This window comes from Portunus trituberculatus, chromosome 40 (assembly GCF_017591435.1).
Source record: "Portunus trituberculatus isolate SZX2019 chromosome 40, ASM1759143v1, whole genome shotgun sequence".
NCBI lineage: Eukaryota > Metazoa > Arthropoda > Malacostraca > Decapoda > Portunidae > Portunus > Portunus trituberculatus.
In genome coordinates, this window is record NC_059294.1 from 17,122,273 (window position 1) to 17,133,741 (window position 11,469).

Sequence of the window (11,469 nt, forward strand, 5' to 3'; positions counted from 1 at the left end):
TCTCTTCTTGATTGGATGCCAATGATGCGAGTTGGTTACAGTTCACTGATGTTCCATCTCTAGTAGTGAGTTGATATGCCTGGCCTTCACATATCAAAGTCACCTGTCTGGAACCAATGTGTGCAGCAAATGAGTTGGAACTCCATACCTTCAGCATAATCCTGATTAACTGTATCTTATTTTCATCATTTGCAAGGAATTTCCTCCAATCAGCCGGCTTCTTGGTCATCTCTCCCTGAACAATGAATTTTTCACAACACCTCTACGGTTGCGTTCCATACCTTTGATTGAATGAAGTTGGTACATGTCTGTACTGTATTATTACATCAGACCTCTTAGCCATGATGAGGTACAGGTTTTCGCAGATGTCTCTGAACTTCTGACATGTAATGGAAGAGAGCATTACCATCTTCTATAAGCAGAGTTGTATTTGGATCTGGTAAAGATGCAGCTTCAACATCTTTAACCAAATAATTGAATCCTTTGGATTTGTCAGTCCTTGTCAGGTATCCATCTGCAGTCCCAATGCTATAGGGAACAGGTGTTAGTGGATAACTCATCAGATTTTCGAAGTCAATATCTATTTTACTCTGGATTTTCATAAGCAAAGCGAGTATGACACCACACTGTTGTTTCAGTTCTGTGATTTTGTTCTTTGAGGTCTTGACACGCATTGACTTTTTGTAGTCCATCATCGTCTTCAATTTCATCTACTTATAGCTTCAAAGAAATCACACTTCTCCAAACGTTCTTTGATTAATTTTTCTTTGGTTTGTTTCCCTTCTTCCTCAGCAGATAGGACATCCAATTCTATCAAACCATCCACAGGCCCACCAGATGATAAGCAGTACAGCTTGTCTTTGTCTGGAATATCAAAGGGGTCCATGAATCCCAAGAATGCATCCATGGTCTTCTGAACGATCCCCTCACTTTTGCGGATCTCAGTTGGTCGGAGGTCCTTGTGCCTCATCGATATTCTGCTTTCTGCCATCATGTCCGCCATAGAGAAGGTGGCTTCAACATACCTGGTACGTTCGTGTGTTGTCCGCACCCATCTCTAGTTATAAAATCAGAAAAACAAAACTGCTGTAGCAGACAATGAACAATCTAATCACTTCAGAAAATGTTTAATTGCAAGTTTAGACCTCGAAACTTATGCATAGACACCAAAATTATGATTTTACGACATCCAGGAATAAGATTATATTATTTTACTTTGTAAAGATCGGATTATGTAAGTCTTAGAAAATAGCCAAAGTTGGCTATATTTTAAGAAAACACATCAAAAGTGATTCCTAGCTAGCCCCTGAAAAATGTTAGTCCACCCAATGAACACTAGGGGGTTGCTACTTGTCACCCCTCTAGTTCATGGATTATTTCTGAGTCAGGCGGACGTCCACGCATTTCGCGTCTGTTGCATAAGTTACTCTAAATCCACTCCGGTTTGTCCTAGAATATTGAGTGTGGTCTCATTTTAAAGCTAATGAAATGCTGTAAAATGTTCATTAAGGCAATATTTTTTATATCTGTGACTGTTTTTTAGTGACCGTAAAGTTAATTTTATCTTCCACAAAAATTTCACCATTTGCGTAAGAAAACACGCGATTATGATAATTTTGGTTTAATTTACAATAAATTGAATGTCATATTCTGAATCCTCATGTTTTAAACCATTAATTATGCTGAAATGTTATTTAGTTACGAAGGTAAGGCCATCTATGATTACATAATTATGATGCTAGAAAATGGAAGAAAATGGGTATTGCATCCCAACTTTTTTTTCGGATATCTCTGAAGATGAAACCATCGAGGATGGATCCTGCACGCAAACCCCACCTAGATCCCGTACTAATAGACAAAAGTGTAAAAACAAACAAATAATTCGTCGAGACTGACCATAAGATAATAAGAGATATGGTCAGCAGCTACCAAAAGCGGGTGACGAGCAAGGACGTGGTCCAAGTTGACATAATATATCAGTAAGTAGTACTGATTCACAGCTAATGTCCTTGAGGCAGATCTGGGCAGGTCAGGCAGTGTTGCAGGTTGTTGCCATTAGAGATGTAGCACAGAGGACAGAAGAAAAACTGGAGCACATCCATTTCCCAAGTGACCTGCCAGCAGTCTATAGTTGAATCGCAACCCGGCTGATATCACAATTTACCTCTTTACCATAAAGCTCAGCCGACGATACTTTTATCTATGATGACGGAAGGCATCTTAGTGATGGATGGAGAAACTTGCCGGTCAGAGAGAGAGAGAGTACATGACACCAATTAGCAATAGTAAATTAGGATAAGTCATGATAACTATGGAAAAAAAAGTGAATTCACAAAATAGAGGGAGAAAGATAAAAGAATACAGAAAGTAATAATTCCTGTAACGAGACGATCTTGATTGAGTTTTGGTGCAATTATTATTCACCCTCAACCTTTCAAAAGCAAGAGAGAAGGCTAGCGGCGGGACACGCTGTTCACTGTATGAATCATGAAGACCAACATTTTCTTCCCACTCCATAGGACAGATAAATATGCAGTGAAATTCGGACAGGTGGACTGCATTCAACAGGCGACACCGGCAGCGTTGCGTCATCGCGGTCTGGCGTACGATGAATACCACGTACGGCCCTCAAATGTAGTATGTCAGCTAATTCCTCGGAACATAGTGCTAGGGAAAGTAAAGAAAAATCGAATGAATGTTCCCTACTCAACAAGACACTGTCGTGCCATCCCTCACCAGGACGAGTGGTCATTGTCATATGGGCCACCTGGTGCGCGGCTCGCGGTCCATGAATCTTGTTTCGATCAATGGTGCCCGGGAGGCCTCGCTGGAGACGGCCAGGTGCAGCTCTCCCTCGCTGGCACTGTAAAGTAAGGAGGACTTCTGACTTGAGAGATTGGAAGAGCAATACGGAATTCTAATAGGATGCTATCTCAGTTTTTTTTCCCTTTGGTTGGAAATTGCACTTACAACAACAATATGGAAATCGTACATTTTTTTTACACAAGATATAATTTGGGAAGCAAATATGGTTAATAGTTATCCAGGACGACCTCGCCTTCATGACGTAGTAATTATCACCTTAAGCTGCCGTTACAAGGACTGGAACTTTCTTGTCAAATTCAAGGAGGTGAAATTATTTATAGTCCTGAATATGTGTGGCAAGATACTGCAGTAACCAGTAAACACACAGTATCCGCAGTGACAAAGAGCTTTGGATGTGAAGCAATTATGGATGCACTTTGGTGAGATGTAATTGCTGAGATAAGTACCTAAAAAAAAAAAAAAAGCACAGTGATGCGAGGTTATATGTTTAGTTTGATAATTATTACTCGTTTATCTACAGTAAATGATTGAGTTAAGTAACAAATATTTGAAGATACGAGAGTACACGCTTGTGAAAAAAACAGAATCGCAAATAAGTGATTAGTAGATTTGAATATGTAACTCTCTTTATCCTATGATATGATATGATATATATATATATATATATATATATATATATATATATATATATATATATATATATATATATATATATATATATTTTTTTTTTTTTTTTGTGGATAAGTTTTACGGAAGGACTCTGATTACATTCTATGAACGCAAGCAAATTTTTTCAAATGATGAAAGGATGGGGAGAAAGGAGAGTCTAATAAATTGCTCACAGTGACGGGTGCCAGACCACAAGTAGATAATGGACATGCCGACCTGGAACCAATTGCACAGCTCAGTCCTCGTCTGTCTTGAGCTTGTTACTAAAGAAATGCCTAATAAGAGTAGACGGGAAATCTGAATGTTGAAATTTCAGGAGCGAGTGAAAAACGTTCTCACATTCCATAGCTATACGGAGCGGAGAGACACAGCTATAAGCTTTTCTAGTGTAGCTTTGACGGTTGATTTCGTTCTATTCCCACTGCCCACTCAAAAAAAAAAAAAAAGGATAAAATATGGTAATGGTAAAAAAAAAAAAAAAATCAGTAAGAGAAAACAGTGATACACTGGCTATGTGTTGATAACAGCTACTCATGCTACAGTAGTGTGTAGTCTGGTGCTATTAACTGCTTTACCGAACTTGGTAAAACCTCATTCCAGTACCTTTTTGAACATGACACCATTACCCATGAAAAATTAGTAGCAAGACAATGACGACTTGTGAGTGACAACATCAGCGGCAGTGCTTGACGCTGCTTTGATGATATTGCATTGACCATTGACCGACGCCCGACAATGATGTCTGTTTGTGATGCTTCACCATGATGGTGTTAGTCCGGAAAGTCCTTATGTATGATGTTTAGCACCGTGCTACACTTATTGTGGCTGTAAGAGAAATAGTGAGTTCTCAGATTCGTTCATGCGAGGTGTGTGTGTGTGTGTGTGTGTGTGTGTGTGTGTGTGTGTGTAATTCACCTCGGTCATCTGTTGGTCACTCAGCCAGCCTTTCCTATTACGGAGTGAGCTCAGAGCTCACAGCCCGATCTTCGGGTAGAACTGAGACCACTACACACTCCACACACCGGGAAAACGAGGCCACAACCCCTCAAGTTACATCCCGTACCTATTTACTGCTAGGTGAACAGGGGCTACACATTAAGAGGTTTGCCCTTTTGCCTCGCCACTTCCCAGGACTCGAACCCGGACCCTCTCGGTTGTGAGCCGAACGGTGTGTGTGGTCGTAAGGATCTCATTAAAAACTTGTGATCTTCATCTGATACCTTCTCTGAAAATGTTTTGAGCTCATTGGATCCAGTGTGTGTGTGTGTGTGTGTGTGTGTGTGTGTGTGTTCTATAGTGCTCATCCATCTCACGCCGCGAGGTGCAGGTAACAACGCTTGGCCCTCAGACTCGCGGGTTCAAGAGGCGCACCGACGCACCGTCTTGAAGCATCTACTTACTCTTATGAAATATATTAAAGACATCCATAAGCTCTACCACTCAATATTCTATGCTCATACAAAATTCCTTTCCACCAAAGAAACATAGACTAAATGATATCTATATGCTACAAGAATGGACATATTGGTGTGGTGTACGATATGTTGGGCTGAGGACGGTTTGAGTTGGGAGCCTGAGCATGGAGCCTGGAGGGAAACCCAGTTGGTCACGAAGTTTTGTGGGTGTAGTGTGTTGGCTGCGTGATGCCTCGTACCTGTTGAGCGCGTGGTTAGTTTGTAGTTGCTGTTGTTATAGTATGTGGCCGAGAACTTAGACCCGCACGCGTTGCTAACCATTTTTAAGAATATCGTAAAGACTGGCGCCGCACACGTGACTTGGCTAACAACTTTACGAGGTAAGTAGGCGCCTTAACGTGTACTGCTTAATTGACTAATCATATTCCAGCCAATGCTACGCAAGGAGGAAAGAATTGCCATGATGTAGGTGGTTGTATGAAAGCACGAGAAATAGGCGTTAAGAGTGGTACTTGTGGTGGAGGAAATAATGGGAAACAAGCGGTGATAGGTAATATGGTGGCGATAATGAGGTAGTTGGCTGTCTGTCATGGCGGCGTTGTGGTAGAGATGATGACAGTGGGAATCAGCCATGATAAGTGATACGTAGTGGTGGTGGTGACAGTAAGGCTGATGGTGAACGCGGGGGTCTTGTAGGCAGATGTAGTCAGAGGAAGGTCGTAATGGTGGTTGTGTCAGAGGTGGTCGTGCCAGCAGGAGTCATAGTGGCGGTCGCAGCGTGGGGGGAGTGTGTAATGAAAATGGAGGCGACGTTTGGGATTTCTTTACAATTTATTGAGATGTGCGAACGTAAAAGACTAAAGATTGCAGGAACTTTGTTTCACTCAACACGCGCCGCGTGCAGACAATCGAGCTGTGTACAAGACAGTAGTTTGGCCGTTTACGGGCTACTTGGTCGTGGTAAAGTGCCTGTTTTAGTTGTGTCAACTCGCCTGGCACTACTGGCACCCGGTCGACCATTCTCTCTGGTTGCTTTCCGTTTATGTCTAGATCAGATTAATACAGTGCGGTAAACATTACGGTTGTACCCGACGATTTTGTCTGGTCGTAGGCAGTATTCGCCAAACTTTGCTCGATTTTGTGAACAATACTTTACGCACCAGCAGAAGACAAGAATGGGACACAGATTTTCACTTTAAAATGTTGGTATAGACTGTAGTGTTGTATCCACTAGAGAATCCGTAGAGAAGAAACGACGCTGTAGGTGCAGTGTGACGAAGGTAGGATAAGTTGAGGTTAAGTTGGGTTTGGTTTGTTTTGATTAGTTTGGTGGGGAAAACCAAATTAGACCAAATTTCGTACTGGTATGTCATAAGAGACAAAAAGGCCATATTAGGCAAAGGAAGGACTTGTAAATTCTCAGTGACCCATAAGACAAGCCTGTAAATAAGTTGAACTCCAAAAAATGTGCGTTTTCAATTTGCATTATATTCAGTAGCAGTTAATGTCGCTGAAATAATCAAAGCACATATTTCCTAAATGAAGCGAGTAAATTTGTACTGCGTCCCTTGAACACAGCAACAGCGGAATTAGCGTGGGCATGGCAGTGAAACAGATGGGCACGGCAGCACCGTTAAGCAGCAGGAGGGATACCTTCATAACCTGGCGGAGTCTCACCGATTCACAAACACCAATGAAGTAAATACATTTTAAATGAATGGCACGGAAAAAATAGCAGTAGTGAAAGATGCCATCAGTTAAGCTACAATACTTCAGTAATCTGCAAGGGATCATCTATAAGGGTTTTCTATTAACTGTGAACGGGTCCATTACTGGCAATTATCGTTATCTTTGTGTATATAAATTTCAGTGAAACCAATGCTCGTCGTGTGTCATGGTGCTGTCAGTTAGTGTGTTGTCTTTGATGTAATATGTATTAATAATGATAAATGGTAAGTATTCTACAGCACTCTTAAAGTTAGAATTAGTATGCATTTGAGATTCTTTTCTCCTCGTACTACTTTCACAACATTTTGTTCATGCCTTTCAGTCCGAAGATTATTGATTAATCAGTTTACTTATTACTTTTCTAGCCCTGACTTCAAAATATGTACCCGAGAACAGGATCCATATATTGTTCTTATTTGCAGAAATTATGACTGTAAGGGGTCTGAGATGAGGTTGAGGTGATGAGTGCGAATCAGTATAGTGTGGTGGTGATGTGCATGTGTAGTGGTGATGATAAGAATGTGTGATGGAGATAATGATGTGAGTATGTGGAGGTAACGCGAGTGTTATGTGGAGGTGATGTGGTGGTGGTGATGGTACATATGGTGGAATTGATTCATGTATTATGTGGTAATGCGGTGTTCATGTGCATGTGTGGTAATGATAATGATGCGAGTATAATATGATGGAGATAATGATGCGAGTATGTGGTGGTGACGTGAGTGTGATGTAAGTGATAGGGTGATGTGATGGTGGTGATGCGAGTGTGTGGCAGAGATATTGATGCAAGTATGTGGTGGAGGTGATGCGAGTGTGATGTGGAGGTGATTCAGGCATGTTGCTGCGCTTAGTAAAACACATTTCCACCACATTTTCTAATAACCCGTCCTGTCGATAAGATGGTGCAGGCCGCCACGAATATTTCCTCGTCTGTCAGCGTCTAAGGGTAAGAGTTTACATCCTGTGTTATTTATCTGTTTCATTAAGATTTTTTTTTCTCCCTTCATGGTTTTCATCAACATATCATTCCCGGTGCTCTTCTACCATATCAAACATTTTCAGTAATTTCAGATTGTCCACCTAATATAAACCTAACCATTACTGGTTGCTATAAAGCCAGTTGTTGGCTTTATTCAGGAAACACGTAGAATTGAAATAAATTTGATAGATTTTTTTTCTTGATTTTTCCTGTATATCCGTTCTTACCTCTTATTGTCATACTCTTAAATTAATATCAGGCAGATTATAGATGACGTAATGTTTAATGTCTTGAGTGTTCGGCGCCCACTGGAGGTTACGTGCTTTAGTTCAACAATTGAGTAACAACTGGTAGAATTTCGCATCACTGGCCCCGGGAATGGATGGAGGTGGGGCGAGTGAGGAAAAAAGAAGAGGGCCAGATGTGTGTGGATGGGTGGATGTGTTGGTCGATGTCTAAATACAGGAAGTTAGGGAAGAAGGAAGGATAGTTGTCAGGTTGAGGTTGATTCAAAACTTTTCCTAACCTTCTTATGCCGCAGCAGATCAGCGAGGTGAATGTCTGGAGGTGCTCCCGAAACCCGGCCTCATTTTGTGTGTAGGGATTAAAGAACTTGGGTAGCAGAACTGTTAACTATCCAACTTTAGAAAGGAAGGAGGGAAGAAAAGCATCTGGCAAGGCGCAAGTTTTCTTAATGAACCTTCTCATGGCGCAGATCAGTGTGATGTTTATGTCTTGAGTTGCTGTCTCTCCCTGACCTAATTCTGCATTTGGGGAAGCGAGAATTGGGTTCCTGGCAGGATTCTTGATTATGTTACGTTCACCGGTTAAACGGGTAAGATTGGCATCGGGGAGCCGGTGAACAATAACTAAAAAAACACTGCAGGTTCAACTGGTGAGGAAATGCAAAGGGGGTACTTTAAAAAGTTATTTTAATAACCCATAATGAAACTGACACACATAGATATAACATGAAACATGAAACACAGATATGTAACATGAAACACAGGAAAATGACATACACATATACATACATATAACACAGAAATAAATACAACAATAAAGAACCCCAACTTAATACCTAACAATAATCTTAATCCTATGTGGAGGCAATGTGGAAAAAACGGACGAGGGGAAGTGATACTCATGCGGTGTCGCAGTGGTGAAGTGCTGGGTGATGGTTGATCCCACGGTAGTCCCAAGAGGCGTTGTGTTCACTGGTTGAGGCCTGGACCTCGACTTCACTTTCCAGAAAGCCGAGCTTGCTTTAACACTTCCGCTGGAGTCGAATGGGGCCGCGTGAATCCAACTTCGGGACAGTAGCGGGGCTTCATGAGACGGTGACGTGGAGGGTTCATGAGACGGTGGCATGTATGTTACGGGCGGGCCGTAACATTTATCTAACTACAGAAACGGATGGAGAAAAGTTGTCATAGTGTAGTAGATCAGTGGGGTGTTTGTCTTGAGGTGTTACCTAGCCTCGACCTCGTCCTCTCTGTGGTAGATGAAAAAAAAAAAGCTAAGGTGCTAGCAGGATTCTAATTTGTCAAACTATACGAGAAAAGAGAGAAAAACCGGCATGGCATGACTTGGTTCAGAAACTTTTTCATCATGGCACAGATCGATGGGATGTTTGTTTCGAGGTGCTGTGTAACCTTGACCTACTGTGTGTGAGAATTAGAGATCTGGTAGGTTCTTGATTATCCAACTACAGGAGGGAAGGGAGGGAAGCTGGTAATGCAATGTTGATTCAAAACTTTTAACTTCACCAAGCGCAACATATCCAGTGGGGAGGTTATTTCAAGGTGTTCCCAGCCCTGACATACTTCTGAGTGCGGGGAATGAAAGAACAAGGGTGCTAGCCTGATTCTTGACAGTCATGTGGTTTTGTGTGTGATTATGATAACAAATGTATGGTCGAAGGAACAGACTGGGTTTAGATTGTAGTTTGTTGAATTGTGCTCCAGGGAATTTGAGTCGCGTTTCCTGTTGAATTTCCATTACTTTAAGTAATTTATTGAGATTAGGTTCTGATTATGTAACCTGCACTAAATTATAGTTACTTCTTTGAGTGGTGTTTATTGATTCCAAGTGGGATCTGTTTAGTTGTGCTTGAAATTGTGTGTATATGTTGTTACTACTATTATTACAACTACTATTACTACAAGTATATTAAACTAGTCATCACTTTGTTTTTCATATGAGAGAAAGTTCTACTTACGTATGAACAACAAAATTTTGATGAGGTGCATTGTCAAGGAAGTCCATTGCCATTAGCTCCGCTAGTGTCTTGTCAGTAACAATTTTTGTAAATATGTGGCACACAATAAAACTTCGTTCCCATAATTTTCGCTCATACAGTCGAAATTCATATATTAGTTACGACCTATGACATTATTCCTCGCAGTTGGAACCTGATTGACTCAAGGAGGAGGAAAGCCCGAAGGTAATTTAGTTCAGTTCAATGCGCAACTCTTTGGTTACTCCTTGGCCACTAATGCGTGTGGCGGAGCTTACACAGACGGCCAAGTCTTCCGTACCATTCTCTCTGACGTAGCGAAGAGCAGAGTAAAGGAGTCTTGGGCCACATTTTGTGATCGAGATTTCCTTTATTCGCTGTATTAATAATTATCTTTAAACTATAGAATCCACTATCCCTATTTCATGTTCCTGAACCCAGCAGCTTCTGGCACTAATAGCCTGATATTCTACCTCCCATCAATCCTGCAGTAGGGGCCTCATAAACCTCTTGACGCCGTGTGAGAGCCTGTCAGGAGGTGAATATCCGTTGGTTGTTTATGGGTGCCAAGGAAATGTAATTAATTCAACTACTCTGGAGTAGCTTTCAACTCGGCCGTTTTATCTAGTTCAAATAAGCCGAACGCTGCCATAGCTAAGCTTGGCAGTTCTGACATGCATCACAATCACTGCCTTTCTGGCTATTTGCTTTCGTATTTCCTTGAAAGATTTTCTCGATTATTTTCTCGTGTCAGAGTTTTGGTTATCTCCATTTTGTCTCGTGTGTGTGTGTGTGTGTGTGTGTGTGTGTGTGTGTGTGTGTGTGTGTGTGTGTGTAATCATATTCGCAAACTTAGGTAACAAAAAATCATACACTCAATCGGTAAGCTAGTAAGAAAGTAACTTGATTGCATTTACACTAATTAGCTTTACGTAATTTTACTACACACTAATTTGAATTGCAATTAATTAAATGAAGGCAGTATCACACATCATTCTCTTTTTATTGTGGCTCACGATTCTAGAGTGAAGGGAATGAGAGTTGTTTCTAAGGGAGGCTGACAGGAGAAACAAAGGAGAGCGCAAGAGATGATTCACTGCGCAGCCTCGCCATGTTACCTCTCGTGATTTCCTCTTGAATAATGATTAAATATGCATACGAGGCCAGTGCGAGTTGTAGAGGGAAGACTGAGAACAAAAGTTGCTCTCTCGCTCTCTCTCCCTTTCTCTGCTTTACACCCTCCCTTTCTTCTTGCCAAGTCTCCACATCTCACCTTTTTCCTCTGCTCTGCGTCTTTGAGCTTCATCTCTTGTACTTATGACGCATCACCTCTCCCTCCTCTGGCTATACCTCCCTCCGTCTACCTCCCTGTACTGCGCCAGACCCCAACCTCGTCCCGTCTGGTCTCTGCAGTAGTTCTTAATTCTTGCGTATACGCCTCCCAGCCTTTTTCGGTGACAAGATGAAGAAAGATGTGACCTTGTGTTGTGCTTATTTTATGGGTTGACTAAAATGTATTATCATCATCTGTATGTATTGGTGTGTGTAATTAGGTGTTGTATTGATATTGACTCTTTGTGTGTGTAGTTAGTTGTTACATTAACTCTTGGTGT

At 41.4% G+C, this 11,469-nt stretch overlaps 1 protein-coding gene across 2 annotated transcripts in view; it reads left to right on the forward strand.

Annotated features, from left to right (window-relative positions):
* The first annotated feature begins 5,108 nt into the window (after positions 1–5,108).
* Positions 5,109–11,469, forward strand: part of LOC123515956 (alpha-protein kinase 1-like) — a 340,039-nt gene continuing 333,678 nt past the window's right edge. For both annotated transcript variants that reach the window (XM_045274896.1, XM_045274897.1), the window contains exon 1: positions 5,109–5,290. The gene's annotated coding sequence lies outside the window, so the exon portion shown is untranslated. The remainder of the gene's footprint in view (positions 5,291–11,469) is intronic.